Source organism: Accipiter gentilis, chromosome 11 (genome assembly GCF_929443795.1).
Source record: "Accipiter gentilis chromosome 11, bAccGen1.1, whole genome shotgun sequence".
Classification (NCBI taxonomy): Eukaryota; Metazoa; Chordata; class Aves; order Accipitriformes; family Accipitridae; genus Astur; species Astur gentilis.
This window is the reverse complement of record NC_064890.1, coordinates 28266984-28284287: the sequence shown is the minus strand read 5'-3', so window position 1 is coordinate 28284287 and position 17304 is coordinate 28266984. Positions and strand designations below refer to the sequence as shown.

Here is a 17304-nt window from a genome sequence, read left to right as displayed (position 1 = left end):
AACCTGTGGGAGGTTATTCAAGCTGCAACGCACGCTCTTCCCAAAGAACCTATGCCATGTGTGGTGCTTCATTTGCTTTCCTCCTACAGGTGTTTTGCATTGTCCACCAGCAAAAGGAGGATGGTGTCTTTTTTTTTTTTTTTTTTTTTTTGTTGGAGATCTGAGGGATTTGGATACATAATCGGGCAAGATAAAGTGTCTCACATGTTTCTCTAAGAGCTGGTTAAATGTTTACAGATCATACACTGCGAGAGCAAAAAGCTAGTCTTTGGCAGGAGCTGCATGTTGAAAACAAAGTAAGTTAGAGAATGACTGTATCGCTTGTTCTTTGTGTGCTCTAATCCTTCTTCAGCACTGTATGATTCTGTTTCTGACTGTCTTCTAATACAAACTGAATCATTTGGAAAAAGGAATGTTGTGTAAAACATTCATCTCTCTATTTACAGAAAAGAGAGTCAGCTTCTTTGCCTCTTTGGTGGGGAGGGAATGAATTGTCTTTATTATCCTATGGGGCTTTTTTGTCCCCCCCCTTTTTTTTTTTTCCTCCAGTGGATAACCACTGCATAGTAGTTCGTTACTGCTAAACTAAATTGCACATGTTGTGGCCGGAGAGTGGTTTGTGGAGGTGTCGTTTGCTCAGGGGAGATGGCAGTGCAGCTCCCTGTAGATGGATGGAGCACACTGAGTCAGGGCAAGCCAGCCAGAAAGCCCAAAACCTTGCAGAGGTTCAATGAACAGCTCACGAATGCAAAACTGAGTGGCAAATGTTGTCCTCCCAGGACTGCCTTTCCCATCCCGATTTTCCTGCATTTATAGTTTTCTGGTGCCTTAGCTGACGACCTGTAACCTCCTCCTGCTGGTCCGATGCAACTGAAGGGACCAACCCACCTGCTCTCATTCTTCTATGATCCGCAAGCGACTGCTCGGTATTTTTCAACTCGGAGGAGAAATTCAAAGCTTGCTGCCTCCCATATCTGGCTTCCAGGACTCCAGAGACTAACTGGCACAGCCGGCTGCTGTGCAAGAGCAGCAGCCTTGCCTTCACGGCCGCGAAGGGAACCCGATGCCGGCAATATGCTGCGCAGGGGTAGCCAGAGCTGCAGCAGTGGGAGTCCCAGACCTCTGGGTGATCTGCTTTGTACCACGATTGCTGTGTGGCGGTGGTGTGTCTAGACTTTACTCGCTTCAGGCAGAAAGCGAGGAGAGGTTCTGCATCTCCACGTGTGCTTGTGGAATATCTAGTGTAAGGGAAATCCTGCTTGGGATCCTCTCTTGGCACTACAGAAACACACATCATTTCTCGAACGAGAAAGCCATAGAGTAGCTGAATAGCATTCTCTGGAACGCTACAGGAACATGAAACCCAGAAGGGAGTTACAGGATCTGTTTGGTGCAATAGAGAAGGAACAGGGTGCAATGCGTGATACTTAAAATGAACCTTCCTAAGATTTGGGGTGGCAACCAAAACGCCTTTGTGGCTGGTTCCCGTGACACCCTTGTGTCCGGGCTTCCCACCTCTCCGGCGCTGCCTCGCTGGCTGGCTTTCGACTCGGTGGTACAATTTCATGTTTCATTAGGATGTTACCTTCAGCCGAGCCATCGACCTGGGCATCTTGTCCGCCGTGGCCACAGCCTGCGATTTTGCCGCCCATGCAAAGGTTGTAGCTGGCAATTAAACCCACGCAACTCGCTGCCGATGGTCACACCACGTGGTCGCGAGCAGCGTGCCGTCACCGAGGAGGATTCTGTGGATGGCACATCTTTGCCACAGCCAAGCCAGGAAGGTTTCTGTTGTTCTCTCCGTGTAAAAATGCTGTGTTTTTCTTGGCAATGGTTTTAACAAATCTATATCTCGTACATAGGGACTGATGCAAGCACGTTGGCAGAAGCCATTTTTAAATCAGTTTCCTTACCCAGGGGAAATGTAGTATAGACAGGGCCTTCAGGAAACGAATAATTAGGTGACCTTTTTCCCCCCGGAATATCAGGTCTGTTTTATGTAGAGCTGTTTGAAGTCACACAAATTCTCATTACTCTCCAAATCTCTAACCTTGCCTTGTTTAAGATACCTTTTAGGAAATCAAATCAGTGTTTCAATCTAATTTCCAAAGGCATTCAAACACACGGTATGTGTGCTAACTTGTTTCCTCTAGCATTAACAAATCTAGCAAATTGCCAAGCTATTTGCCTTCAGGAAAACTATGATGTTGTACAAGAAGATAAAGTATTTTTTTCCTCCAATTTTAAACGTTAGAAAAATAAAGGAGAGGTAAAGTTATCGGACCAAATTGGTCTAGGATATAACTCCTTTGAAGGAAACAGTGTTACCAAGTAGATTGAGGTGGTTTGATTGGGTTTTTTTTATCTCTTCTGGGACTTTTTAGTCATGCTGTAGTCTTTTTCAGTCACTTGATGTGGCTGGATGGTGACCGGAGTCCCCTTGGCTCGGATGGACCTTCCTTGAATTAGTTGCGATAGAGTACAGCAAATATCAGAGTGGAAAACAGAAGTGGAGAGATAAAGAATTTGAGGGGCTTATAACCTTCAAATTTTAAGGGTTTTGTAACCCTCATATTTTAGGGAGAGGCTGTGTCCATAACCCAGGCACAAAGTGCATGCGGTGCAAACGGGGAGGTGGTGGGTGCCCTGAACCCCCTCTCCTCCGCCTCTCCCCGGCACACCAGTCTCCAGGGCAGCGAACGCCTCGGAACATTTCATTTTTCAAGCAGGTGTCAATAACAGAAGAGTTTCTGTAATGCTGAGGAGTTTAATAAGCTCAGAATACCTAAACAGATCCTTTTTTTTTGCACATCCGACGGCTCCGTGATAGTCTCTTCTGCTTATCCCAAGAAAATGAACATGCAATTGTCCTTTTGTATGGAAGGCAGCGGAAGGGATCTCGTTTGATTCATCATAAATTTGGTTGCAAATGCATGCGAAAGGAAAATTGCGGAATGCTTTCAGAAGATTTTCATTTTGCTCAAGTGTTCACACCACGGCCATCGCCATGGTATTTGATAGCTATCCATTTTGTTGTGTACGTTGCAGCTTTAACCTCTCTTTGAAGGGTCACATTGGCGTATCTTTTTTCCTGTAGACAGAGAGAAATAACAATTTCTATGTAAGTTGCTTTCCTCTACCGTAGCTCCTTCATTTTGACGTTTATCCAACTAAACAGTATCAGAATCTTTTTGACGTGTACGGGTATCATTTCTGCGAAGGATCAGTGACCTAGCATGATAAATTTAAAAAATCAACAATATAACTAAATATGTGACATTTATTGAAATTCATTCTTTGCCATGGAGCTACTTTCTTTCAAAAATATTGAGAATAGTAAGGGATTGCAGCTGCAATTTGATTAAATCTACAGTTGTTACCATTTGCCTTCTGAAAATTGATTCCCTCCCCTCCCCGTCCCCCAGCTCGACATGCTTATTGATTAAAAACTCTGCGCTGGCCTAAGCCAGCATATATTTGTTAGTGTCTGTGTGCTTCCCATGCAAGTTCGGACAGGCTTTCGACTGTGGAAGCCAACTCTATTCCTAAACTGTTGGAAATGGTAAGGTTCCTTAGCAATTGTTTTAAACTATATGATGACACATCTTTGAACCCCATTGTACGAAGGAAAAATACCTTCTGACTGGAGAGAGATTTCCTGTTTATGTGTGTGTTTGCTGGAATTAAGCCTTCCCCTGTGTGTTGGCTGAGGGTTTTTTTTTTTTTGTAATCCAAAATGGCAACATGGCAAGTCACCTCCAGAGTTTATTTTTTGGACAGGATACAGGTCTTTTATTTTCAAAATAGCATGGCTCTGGAGTTGATGATGAAGCATAGGGGCCTCTCAGTTACACTTCTACAAGCAGCCTCAGTTAATTGAGGCGGCACACTTAGAAAGACAGCTAGATTTAGGCAATAAGTAATTAACTTTTATTGACGATTTTATAAATGTAAGTTGCTCACTTCCCACACAAGAAGTTTTTGGCTTCAGGCAGATGTTCTTTCAGCATAAGGATATGAAATTTGCCAAATGTATAATTTATTTTGTAAAATGGCTAGAATCACAGCTTTGGTTGTGACTGAAGAGAGTCCCCTAAAATCTTCCGTTTGTCTTTATGGAGTGAAGAGTAGCCCAACAAGTGGCCTCCAGGTGAGAGCCCAGCTGCAGGAGGATTGCAGGCAGTACCCAAAGGGCTTTCAGCTGTGTAGATATGGGCAGGTGACCAAAAAATAAAGCAGATATAGTACTCCTGCCTCTTGGTATCTGGGGTGCCTAGGTTTGTGACCCTGCAGCGTGCCTCTGCGCACCGCAGCTGAACCCCCTTCAGAGGGGAGAGTTGGTGTTACGAGACCCAAAAAGGCATTTTGCCTATAACAGTAACGAGGCTGGACCACCCTGAATTTAGGCAGCGAAGTTACAGCTATTTCTTGCATACAGTGTTAAGGTTTCTGGTTTGCTTCAAATGATGCTCATTTTAAACAACTGTCTGGGGACTGGGAGAAACCTGGACTAATGGACTGATTACGCCGAGCGTTCGTTAGGGCTGAGAGCCACATGGCCCCGCTGCGGGATGTCCGTGCCCAGCCCCAGCTGTGCCGGCTGCCGCCCCTGCCCACATCTGGCAGAAGATTGCCCTCAGCTGCGTTCCAGTCCCTCTGTCACCCGCCACGACGGCTCAAACCCACAACACATGTGGGTCTTAAGCAACTTGCTTTTTTATACCTCCCTTTCTGGTTGTGCCGGTAGGAACCGTGAGCAAGACTGTGGCCTCGTGGTTGTCCCTGGGAGTTTTGCCACTGGCCCTTCATGGACGCTGGGTTTAGCTCTTGCCTTTGTGTGCGTTTGCATGGTATTTGCAAAATGGATTTCCTCTCCTTCAACTCTAATAGAAGATTGAGGTATCTTTTTCCACGTGAATTTTTTCCTCATTAATATTTGTACAAATTGATAATTCCTGCAGGAACTATTTATTTTTGTCTAAGTTTTGTGGAAACAGAAATCCTTTCTGAGCATGTCTAATGAGCAGATGAAAACCATCTACAGTTAGAGTTCCAAACTTACTTATTTTTCCCCTTATTTTAGGAGATGTTTCTGTGTTTATTTTCTAGTTTGAGCTGGATGCTGAACCTCACCTTTCATTTACTTTGCTTTTTCCATATTGAAACTGTTGTAGCTAGCATGGTTTTAAGCTTGGTAGAGGTCTATTCTGCCACGTGAGTGTCTAGAGACGTACTTCTTTTATTGTTTTTAGCTTTATTGTGAATAAGAATGCTTTTTGCATTGGGCGGCCCAAACTAAATCACCAAAATTTCAGGACCGTTAGAGATACTTATTAAGACATTGGGGTTTGCTTCTCCCCTCCTCACGCCCCCACCATGGATGGTCCTACGAAGATAAAGGTAGCAGGTTTCTGAGTAACCCCAGCCTTTGAGAAAATTCCCAAATCTGTGGGTTGTCCCAAATGCATGACTAGAGAAGAACGTGTTTTGCTCTGTAAAACTGAAATAACTTCACAAGCTTCATCTGTCTTCAGATATGTGCTGGGGTAACTGAGGCTTGGATTTCTCTCTATATTTAAGACTGTTATACAGCCAAAATCGTATTAGGATTTCTGCTATGGGAATTATATATCCTTTTATCTGTTCTTATATATCCCCGTATCTGTTATGGGTATTATGATATCATTTTTACGCGTCTTCACAACGTGTGTCTTCTCATCCCAAAATACCAGATTCTATTAGTTAGGTCTGAGAAAGCAGGATAAAGCAGAGAGGCAGCTTTGCTGAGGACAATGGAAGGTGTTGGTAGCTGAATTCATGTCAAAAGTTGATTAATTCCTCTTTCCTAATGTCATTGAAAATGTTAAATGAATTACTGGAGTTATATTCGGTTTTCCTGTCTACTTCTAGAAAGTGGCTAAAAATTTTAAACGTTATATATTACTGTCCTGCAAAACCTTTGCTTAAACTCTTTAGGTTTATTGCTTTTGCTCTTCAGATTAGAGGCCAATATTTTTCCTGGGGAAAAATGTTTCTTGTTAATACTCGGTATTTGATATTATTCTTCCAAATGCCCAAAGCTGCAGTTAAAAAAATAAAAATAAATACAATCACGATATTAATAATGCTTTAAAGAGTAGGTAGAATGCAAACAGTATTGGACTCCAGCGAAGCAGTGAACCAATGTGGAGTTCCCTATGTGATTAAGCACTTCTGCATCAGAGAATATAATCCAAATTTCACCCTGAAAAGTGTGTTTACCATCCATTCAAGTCAGTGGAAAATGTTGTGGGTGTTTGAAGATGCAATTTAGCCCACAGTAGATGATTGAAAATTTCATCTTAACTGTTGTTTAACCCTTCTGATGAAGGAAAACGTTGGCATCCACTTTGCTGTTGCCTTCCCGTACGTGTTCAAGGACACAGTGCTGCGTGATAATGAGTTTTATCCTTGTTTGTGTTTGCAGTGCTTCCAAACAGTAAATGGGGGTGTTCCCCCAGCCAGGATGTAGGTGCCTTTGATTAAACTCGGGGTGTCTGGATACAAGTAAATTCCATCACCTTCAGTGGAAACGATGCAAGTGCTGAGAACAGGTAGAGAACCCCCACTTGTACTATGGCTTTATTTCTATGCTTGGCTTTGTTTTCCTGATTTCCTAGTATTTAGTGTTTATTAAGTACATTGTAGTCAGAATCTGAAGTTCCCAAATGTCTTTTTTTCCTGGAATTGCAAACACTGGCCTTCCATACGAATCACCAGAGAACATGGCACGGTGGCAACATTTCGCTGTGTCCTTTTGCCTTCTCGGGGGATTAAATACCTCCTTGTCTGGGGATGTCCTCTCCTGCAACATTTTCCAAAACTTGCCAGGTCTCCACCTTGGCTCGTCAGTCAGATTTCTACAATGGGAAGATCCTGTTGAATCTACCTGGCATGGGTACCTTACTATAAGTTTTTGAACTATCCTATGAAATTTAATATCAATTCTGTTCATGCTTCAGAACTGCAATATGTTAAAAACCCATTACGTTTTATCTTCCATTAAATCCCATAGAATTCAGTTACTATTCTTTATATCATATTCAATTGGATTTTTGTCCGTATTTTCCCGACCTTTTGTATACAAAAGAGATGGATTGCAAGGCGTGCCCGTTTGTGAGAACGGGGTGATTCCCTCCCTCTCCTGGTTATATTCAGAAAGACCTGACCAACAACAGTTACCTTCTTTTCCTGAATAACTATGGCAGGCTACATGAGAGGAGGAGCTCTGAACGCAGAGTGTGCTAATAGAAGTTGGGAGAGATGAGAGCCAGACAGGAGGTAGGTAAAGTCAGCACAGCGTGCATGAAATCACAAAAATCATTAATGACCTTCTAACTGCAGAACTGAATCCCATGTTTTTCCTGTAGGGCTAAAAAGGGAAGACACCATGTATGGTCATTATCAGTCAGAAGGACTGTTTACCAGTTCTCTGGACTCTTTCTTTCTGAAAACACATTTACAAAAATAAGTATGTGTTTGTTCTTCTTCAGATGTAAGCTGCCATGATAAAATCAACTGGGGGAGAGCTCAGAGACATCTTTGCTGCTTCCTGAAAATTGCTGAGTGGTTTTTTGTTTGTTTGTTTTCAAATTGAGAGGTTTTCACATAACACGCTTTGAAAGAACTCCTTTTATGCAAATACTACTACACTTGTAAACTAAACACAAGCTGGGCCAACCTCTGCCTGCAGATAAGCACGCATGGCTTCCAAAGTTCCCCAGACTGCAGCGGGAGAGGTTCCTGCTTATCTGAGGAGAGTACGCGCCCGAAATCCCTGCGGGGCACAAAAATAAGGTAACAACCAGTGAATTGTTTTCACAGTACAAAAAGCCTTTCAGGAAGCTGCAAGGAGCAATAAGAGGTGCCTAAAGAATAAGAAAGGACCCCTTTCCCTTCTGGGAAAGGCAAATCTGAAGGCAGGTTATTTACCGAGACCTCCATCACGTGCTATTAAAAGGGGTAAAAGCCCATCAGTCAAATATTTGACTAGGCATGGTTTATAGGTATTTCAAAGACATATGAAAAGATAATGCCCGTGTCCATTAGCTAGTTACTTGGAAATGCAGTGTAGCTTAATTCAGTCTTTCTTTAAAGAGTAATGATTATCTTCATTAACAATATATAAGATTTTTAAAGATTTACTCTTCTGCACCTATCATCCCTGTTAAGTTATGCCTTCTACATCTCAGTATTTACCCTGTATCATCTATTCCTCATTTTAAATGAGGTAATAGTGAGATTCTGTCATGTCAACAGATCTTCTGCCTTTCAGGCTCTTTTAAGCACCCTGTTTTCTAGTCCTTAGTCAGCTCAACTATCACAGGAATCGATGAGAATATTGTTTGCGTAAAGACTGTGGAGTCAAGTCTTGGAAAAGGTGGCGGCTTCACAGTAAAGGAATGTAACTTATCCTGACAAACCTTAGGTCTGAAACCAGGCTTTCATGTGGAAGTCCAGGTGTGTAAGAGTTTAGATCTGTCCCAGCATCACCCCCAACAGCTGTATCTTGTTCAAATTTAAATTTATCAAGTAAGTAATTATTAATCGCACGAGTAGTTCAGGTTTTTATCTGGACATGACAGACATGGTGCTAATAAGCAACACAATATAATTTGAATATTTTAAGTAGGAGCAGGGTTGTAAAAGAAAATGTTCTTGTTAAACGACATTGACCTTTGCTGAGGGCCCAAAGTATTGAATTCAATGGTATCAACTACTTGACAAAACCTCATGCTCAGGAGCAATTGTTGTAATATGAAGTACTAAATTAAAAGCATACATTAACTGACATTTCCAATTTTACCACTGCCATTTTATTTTCCTTTCGGATAAGCAGACCAAGCTTAAAATTATGTAAGATCCAGAGAGGCTACTTTGGCATCTAAAATGGGGTTTAGAGCGAGTTCAGGGCATAAGTCCAAGAAAGGGATCCAGAAAGCTAACGCTCGCCGGCCACAAAGCTCTCAGGTGCTTAGATTAACCGGTGTCTGCGCTTTGTGCAGAATATTCCCTGGATCTCACCTGGGCTCCAGCTCTGCAGGGGAAGAAATCACGTGGAGCAGTAAGAGGCCCTTGGTCCTGGCTGGGTTACAGCTCCAAGCTCAGCTCGTTTGCGATCCCCAGACAGGTTGGAGCCGGGCACTGCAGACGGGTCCTGCTGCTGACAGGCAGCCTTCCAGTCCACGGCTCAAGCCCCTCTCTCCCTCCTGGCCCGCTCGGCTCCGAGGACCGCTTTGCCTAGGAGGATTCCCATCCGTGCCTTCTACCGTCTGCATCTTCCCACCGGGACAGGAGGAGGAGAGCGAGGAACAGCCGTCGGGGTGGGATGCTGGATCTCGCTCGGCAGAAGCGGAGCGCAGGCAGAGGCGGAGAGGGGCAGAGCCAAGCCCTAGTCCCACATTTAGACCTTTGGCCAACCCGTTCGTGCAGGGATGAAGACCAGGGTTTTAAATCAGCGCCTCTATGGTAGGCACCGTCCTACACCACCACTAAGCCCTTCGTATTTTGGAGGTGTTTTGTAAGAAGCAGCTAATTTATCCTCATGTCACCCCTATGAGAAAAGCAAATACTCTCTGAAGTTTGGAAACAGCCTCTTTGCTTATCTCGCAAACTCCTTGATTTCCAAAGGAGACACTCCAGGGTCTGAACAAGTCCAAAACCTGGTGCCAGGCCCTGTATAAATGAGAATCCCTGAAAGCAGCGGTTGCACATTTAAGGTCCTCGGGTCTCCCAAAAATAAGGGGAGGGGACAGGCTGAAAGAAAGTTAAATGGAGCAGCTGAAAAATCTGTTCAGAAAAAAAAAAAAAAGATCCTGTTAGCATGAAAAAACTCAGACGACTCAGCCATCCCTGAACACTTTCTTCAAACTATTGAGCTTTTCAGCATCTTCTGAAGGTCACCACAATATTTCAGAATAAAAGCTGTGGCTGACAGACCCTCGCTGAGGGACATCTGCCAAGAACCAGGAGCTGAGGCTGCTCCAGATCAGCCACTCTACTGATTGCAGCTGTGACACTGTTGCCTCTGGTGAGAGCCAGGATGTCAGATAGACTGGTCCCAGGCCACTTCGGGATTTATGAACACCAATACCGTAAAGTCCTTGGAAGCAGATCATGAATCACAGGTTCACAGCAAGGCAGCAGTCATGCCAATGAGCCATCATTAACTCAGTTTCTAAACTGAGTGAAAGTAGGGCATCAGTTAAAGTGCATTGCAATAACATAAACTTGCAGTGACAAAAGCGAGGTCAGCATTAAAAAGAAAAGGTCATAACCTCCTAACCAAACACAGATGGGAAATGAATACTATCCTTGACATTGCTCCTGTTTGATTATCAGAAAGCTGCTATGAAGCTAAGTAGACCATCAGGTTATTAACTTTGGTATCAGATAAAGGATGTGTTCTGCTAAGCTAAGGCATAAATATAGACTTCATTACATTCACTAGCCGGTTTACAAACACGGCCAATTCACTTTTATTGTAGCTGTTCTGAGGGTTTGCACCATGTTTTTACTTGGGGCAAAGATCACCAAGTTAGTTTTGCATAGAGGCAGTTTGCGTTTGGCGGGGCTACTTATCTCGAACACAGCATTACGTGATCATGGTTATGCTGCTTGTGGGGCCAGCTTGGGCACGGAAGGAGTCTGTCTACTTTCCAGCACTAAATATAATACATGTGGACAGATCACAGTAGCAGCCCAAGGGGCCGTGCCAGGCCAGACCAGTTCAGCAGCCTCACAAAAGCTCCGAGAAGCAAGAAGGGGGCTTGGAGGCAACCTAAAGGTCTCTGTGCGGTGCCAGTATGGGTCCGCAAGCAGAGCTTTCTCCCGGTTTTTCCTTTACCTGGATAAGCCACCCCCAGCAGGCTGGGTAAAGGAGAGCTGACGGTCTCATTCCAGCCCTTGGGCGAGCTGTCCGAATCCAGGGGCTCGGCTCAGTCTTACAGATGTGCTGGTCTCGCTGGGACCCTGCACAAAGTTTGACTGCGACGTCTCGGCTTGACGAGCTATGTATCAAGCAAGGCGTCAGCAACCTATTGGAAATCCTTGACCCTAGGTTTTGTCACTGATTTGCCTTGTGGCTCTTGGAGACACGTTGACTGAGAAGGGTGAAGTCACGGCACCCAGTGGCATGCTTTATGCGCGCCCGCAGAGCAGAAAAGCTGCTGCCTGACGCTGTCCTGCCAGCTCTTTCAGATAAAAGAAGACAGCCAGCACAATTTCTTTTGCTTGGTATCCTAGGTATTTGTACCACACCTTGGAGGAATTCAGGGACTTGTTGGGTTTTAGTTGCTGTTATTATTATACTTATATCTACTATGACATCAAAAGGAAACTCGATAATTTGGTGTGCATGTAGATCCTTTGGTACAGTTCTCATGTAATATACTTTATCATCACTATCTATTAACATACAGAACTTCTTTTTTTTTTTTTAAGACATTAATGTTTGGCTATGAAGAGTTATTGTCTCAGGGACTCCTAAGAACCATTAGCACCAAATGACAATTAAACTGCAGGAAATGCCCTGCATCAAGATCATTCATAATTGCTGTTAGAACATTTAGATCAAATCTGTATGCTGTCTTGGTTACTCATGGCTATCTGCCTTTTAATCTTTTTCATTTTATGACCCATGCCATTCCTTTAATTATCACAGTATGGAAGGCTGTTAGCTTTACACGACAGGAGAGGCTTCCAGAATCTGCTCTGCATTTCAATACAAGAATTCAGGTACATAGATGTTATAACCATAAAGCATAAAGTAGAAAATCTAAGTAAGTGCTGAGAGTAGTTAAGGGAATTGAGCTAAAACTGTGCTTGCAGCCAGGTTTGCCAACTTGGCTTTTTAAGAAAGGAGGAACTACATTCCAAGGAAATTACACTGTCCCCGTTCTGTACAGATAACCACAAAATGCTCAGACTCGTGCAAAAAGTTGATCAACAGGATCGACTCAGAACTACAAGAAAACTGCTTTCTCCTACTGTAAGGCATTTTTATAGACACCAGAAATGACTCGCATCTTTATCTGAGCTTGTATGACTTCCTTGGTGAACCAGGGCATATGTTTGCATTTATCTCAACTGGTTAGAGTCAATAAAAGTCTTTGCTTTGCATATGCAGTGAAAATACATTGAGACAAATTAGTCTGCCCAAACACATGAAAAAGTGGGAGTGAACCCCAAATATCTCCATATTCATTCACCTGAAACAGAAGACCAACCTTACTCTGTATTATCTGTCACGACACGTACAATAACAAGCGTAATGTTATTCTACCCCACACAGAGCTCCTTTTCGACTTGGACTGAACAAGTTGTTCACATGTCATTTATCAGGCTGAATTATTTGCTGCAGATACTAAGTTTAAGTCTGTGCTAGAACTGGATTTATATTGTTGCCAATGTAGTGATAAAGACCCACAATAACATCACAGGTATTTTCTTACACCCCACAGTTGCTGAGGTGCATTTCACATGAATGGAGTGGATCAATAGTGTTGTGGTTTTCAAAGTTTACTTTCTGTTTTCCTGCTTTCACCAAACACTATCATAATTTAAAAAAAAAAATCCTCCCATCCTTATGCATCCAGATGTGGAAAGCTGCCCTCATGTATTTAAAGATCCAAATCCATCTGGAAATACAAGCATGAACAAACAACGAAGGACCTACCTTATTGTGGGTATTTCCTCCCCATTTTTCAATTATTCTTTGTATGTTTTGAACTTCTTTTCTAGTTCCTGTTCTTTGTGGAATTAATTCCTCATCCCTTAGAATGAGTACCACTTCCTCACATGAGAAATTTCCCTGAATCCCAGCAAATGCTCTATACTACCTTCTAAATTAGTCTTTCTAAGCAATGTATAGCTCTCGATCTGCTCCACTCATTCGTAATATATCAGTGAGTGTTTGCTGAGGTTTGTTATGAAGGAACCCAAACCATTCTATGATTCTAACCTGTAGTGCCGTTGTAGCCCATCACAACAAAAAATGATTAAATAAATCCAGTTGTGCTACAGACCCAAGACGTGAGTTGGCTTTAGGATGTTAAGATCTGAAGCCAAGTTTCAAGGAAAACACTCTACACTTCACTGTAGGACACGTACAAAAAAATAGTGCTAAATGAGTATAAGAATAACATTTTCTCCACTGCAAAGGATAGGTCAGTGTTCTTGTGTTTTAATGCCTCTTAAAAATAAACCTGGCAGACAACAAAAATGCTTCTATTGATTGCTGCTGTGAATTACAATGGTATACTGAACCTAGTAATGGACCATGTATATTAAAGAGTGTATTTTATGGAGGGAGAATTTAGATTCTTCTTTTGTATTTGAATATTGTAAGAAAAGGCTTACAGATCAGTTGAACATGCTAATGAAAGCAATTTCTTCTGACACACACAACTGCATTGGATATGCAGAGGATTTAGTTAATGGTAGATCTTCCAGCAATTGCCTGGGCTGTGCCCTGCCCGCCAGTTCTTCACCATCAGCCGTCTGCATGCACACACACCTCTTGCAGTACCATAGAAACCTCCCATCCCTGTTACGGAAGAATTTATGACCTAAATCACTGCTACTAATTCCTGTGACTCTATGCATTGGGAGAATTCATCATGTTAGTGTACATGTCACGCTGCAGGAAAATTATGTTCCCATCTTAGTCAGGACGAGTAACCTAAACTAGAGTTGAAATAGTGCTGAAGACAAGGGAACGTGGATTTTAACTCAGATTAGCTATTTGAATTCAACTCGGGGATTATTTGTATGTTTGTTGCTGATCTACTCTCAAATTTCCTTCTTCTCTCAGTTCTTTTAACTCAAGGTAGCTGATTCAGGTTAGCAATTCTGACTTAAGAATATTTTTAATTGTGTGGACATTGAAAATAGGTTAACCTCAGTAAGTGTTTTACATATGACCAATCTTGTCTACAGATGCAATCAATTAATTGAAAAGTCTGATGAAGACACGTCCGCTGTGGGCTTAGTCTGTTGAAGCTGATGCCAGTGCTGTGACAGATTTGCAACAACAGATTAAAATTGCATGGAGCTGTTATCATCTCCCCCTCTCATTTGCCCTCTCCTGTTAAATGATGCTGCTGCCTCCATGGCAGAGCCTCTGATGCACAGGGAATCCCGTCCTGAGTTGACATGGATTTTGGTCCATGATAGCAAAGCCAACTGAACTCTCACGAGCAGTAATCACTAGGGTTATCCTATATAAATTTGCCACCAGAAGTGTGTCAGAGCCCAAAGTACCAAGACATACTGTCCCACTGGAAAAAATATAAAACCATACTATCAAATATTTCCTTAAAGAGGGGAAAAGGCTACCATTTGCTGATAACAGAGTTTTTGAAATACGAATTAACATGGCTTTGCTGTTACCTAACCTGAAATGACCTATCTGAGGACTAAATGTGTTCTTGTAAGAACATACTCTATGTGAGATACACAGGGCCCTGTCATTTCCTTTTCTGTAATAAAGCAAGGAAAAAATGAGATGCACCAAACGGCCTACAAAATGCTTTCGTGTCAGCGTGTTGTCTTAGCTTGTGCAGATCCGTGGAGTGCTTTGTAATGAGACTTAAATGGGACCCAAGTCATTGAAATGAGGGCTGGGAAAACAAGCATGACGGTAGTTCTTGGCTTCCTTGCATATGACAGCTTGAACATTATTCCACAGTAAGGCCAGGCCTGACTTGTCATTACGGTGGCAAACAGTGTGAAGGAGAGACATGATATTCAATATTTATAAATTATCACCCAGGCCGTAACTGGGGAGAATGAAGCTTGTAGGAAAAAGATTGCCATTGGGGTGCTGTTAACGGTACACAAACACTCAAGACTAAGCCTGGTGGGAAGCATCAGCCATAGCACTTGAGGTTGCCAAGCTCACTAATATGACACATCATTACTAGCCACTTGCAACAGTTGACCAAAATCCATTTTCTCATCAGTTATACAAGCTACTGTCTGCTGAGGGATGGAAAAATGAGCACATCATGACACAGGCTTTGAAAATATCTCTTACAAAAGGAATAATCCATCCACAGCTATTTCTTGCTGATAGTTATCACAGGCCAAAGCTTACAAGTCTTCTGTAGACACATGAAAGACACACTGACACACAAGTCACGGGAAGGTCACAAAAGAATGAACAGCATCCATCATTCAAACCAAGTAGAGAAACAAAGGGATTACTTGTTTTCCTACTGCAAGTGATAGACAGCAGCTAATTCTTTGACCTGCACTCAAAAAGAGTATCTATAGCCTAAGTATTTTAGTTCTAATTCAGCAAAACTCTTTAAGTCCTTAAGTTCAACTGAAATTAATTTGAGTATGTGCTAAGGAGAACTGGGATTATTGGACCTTTGAAGAGATGTGGGACTGTATTTTTAATTCTCCAAAGTTTCCCTGCTTCTTCAGGATTTATTCAAGTGAAGTGTGTTTGCAACGACCCGGTCTGGAGGCTACGAAAGAACTGCTCTGTGCTGCAGGTTGCAGCAGTGGAATGGAGAAAGACCCTGGGTCAAATGCAGATAAAAAGAGGCACCAAATGTCACGGGAGTCTCACTGAGGAGCAGTGGAGTTTATATAATGTAAGGACTGTGAAAAAACAAATACCTAAAAAAAGGAGTTGCGTGTTGTACTCTTCACATAACTCCTATGTCCTCCCTAAGCTATAAATGTCTCACAGTAGAGCACGTGCCTTCTGATTTCAGGCACCTTGAGGAAAGATTCACAGTGTGCTGGAGACATGCATTGTAGGGAATCATCTTCCCTAGAGCTGCCCCTAAATCTGAGCCTGAGCTTCCCATAGGTGGGAATCAGCAGACTTCTCTCTGGGAGAATGGCTGAAACACCTCAAAAGCATACAAAGGAAGACACCATGATGGAGCTCAAATATGAGAGCAAAGATGACTTGGTTTTCATTTATTGCTCATATTTTCCTTCCTGTAGTGGTGAAATACAGCACCTATTATTCCTGGCACCCTTTCCATTACACTGAATCCCGCCCTTGTTCTTGCTGTTTAGATTTTTGGTTCTGATCTTACTTGCTAAAGGAGTCTAAGGAGGAATTTTCTGTCTCTGGAGCACAGATTCAAACCAGCGCCGTTTCACCGAGTGTAGGCATAATAGCCTGTCCAAGGATACTCGCCTCACATCCCAAGATATGGTTTGAGGGAAGGGATAAGTCAGACAGTATTTATGGCTCTAAATCCCTCTGCAGCGCACACTGATATTTACTGTTGGACAGCTAGGGATCCTCTTTTTTTTGGACACTGGAAGAACGGGGAGGATTGTAAACTGAAGCCTGAGGGGCATACTGGGTGGGAAATCTCTTTGGGAACACACTGAAACAAGAGCATAGCACAGAATATACTGCAATGAAGTAGGTGCCTGTCAAGTAACCTTGCGTCTTTTTTCCTGTGTTAGTGGTCGATCAGCCTCATCCTCATCAAACTATTGTCCCACCTATTGTTTTTCTCTCCACTGCGGTGCCACCTCTGTTACGTGGGTTTAAACTCGTTGCAGTAAACAATATACCTGCCTCCGCATTGTGTCAGAAACAGAGCGCTTTCGGAATTTTCTGCTTAATCTAGTATTTGTCAGAACATGTTGACTCGTCAGAAGTGAATCTGCAGGAATGTGTATCAGTTTTAGCAGTTTCTCTGGTGGAAGAGCTGGCTGAAAGGAGACAGCCAGCCGGACCAGGCTCCCGCTCCTCCCGTTGCGGGGACCTTTGCTCGGTGCTGGCGAGGCAGGGACCTGAACATGGTTGTTCTTGGATAGGGTGTGACTTCTGGGTGTTTCACACAAACTTTGAAAGTTCTTGGTTTCATCCCAGCACAGAGCAGGAAAAATTCTGTAATAGCAAGAAGTTTCAGAGGATGAGAAAACTGTTTTCTGCCCTATACAATATAGAAGTCAGCGCTCTGTGTACTGGGGCATTTTTCTAATTGTAGCAATAACCCTGCTCTTTTTTTTCTTTTCTTTTTCTTTTAAACTTAAATCCATGTTTGATTTGTTTCCAGGATTCTGTTATCACTAATTAATATCAGAAAATGTTGTTGATTTGAAGGAAGATCTTAATTTCTCAATACCAGACGTGTGACTTGTTCTTACCAGCTAATACTTGCAAAAATAGCCTGTGTTTCTGATTTTTACCCCCAGCGCTTGGTCATGATTCTTACCAGATAACAGGGAGGAAGAACAATTCTTTGTTTCCAAAACCTATTATTTTGTGTCATTAATGAG

At 42.7% G+C, this 17304-nt stretch overlaps 1 protein-coding gene across 2 annotated transcripts in view; it reads left to right on the top strand.

The window, feature by feature from the left end:
* Positions 1-242: 242 nt before the first annotated feature.
* Positions 243-17304, top strand: part of MET (MET proto-oncogene, receptor tyrosine kinase) — an 89795-nt gene continuing 72733 nt past the window's right edge. The window contains exon 1 of one of the 2 annotated variants that reach the window (XM_049814427.1): positions 243-296. The gene's annotated coding sequence lies outside the window, so the exon portion shown is untranslated. Of the gene's footprint in view, positions 297-17231 lie in introns of those variants that run through there. The other variant, XM_049814428.1, reaches the window with a different exon arrangement.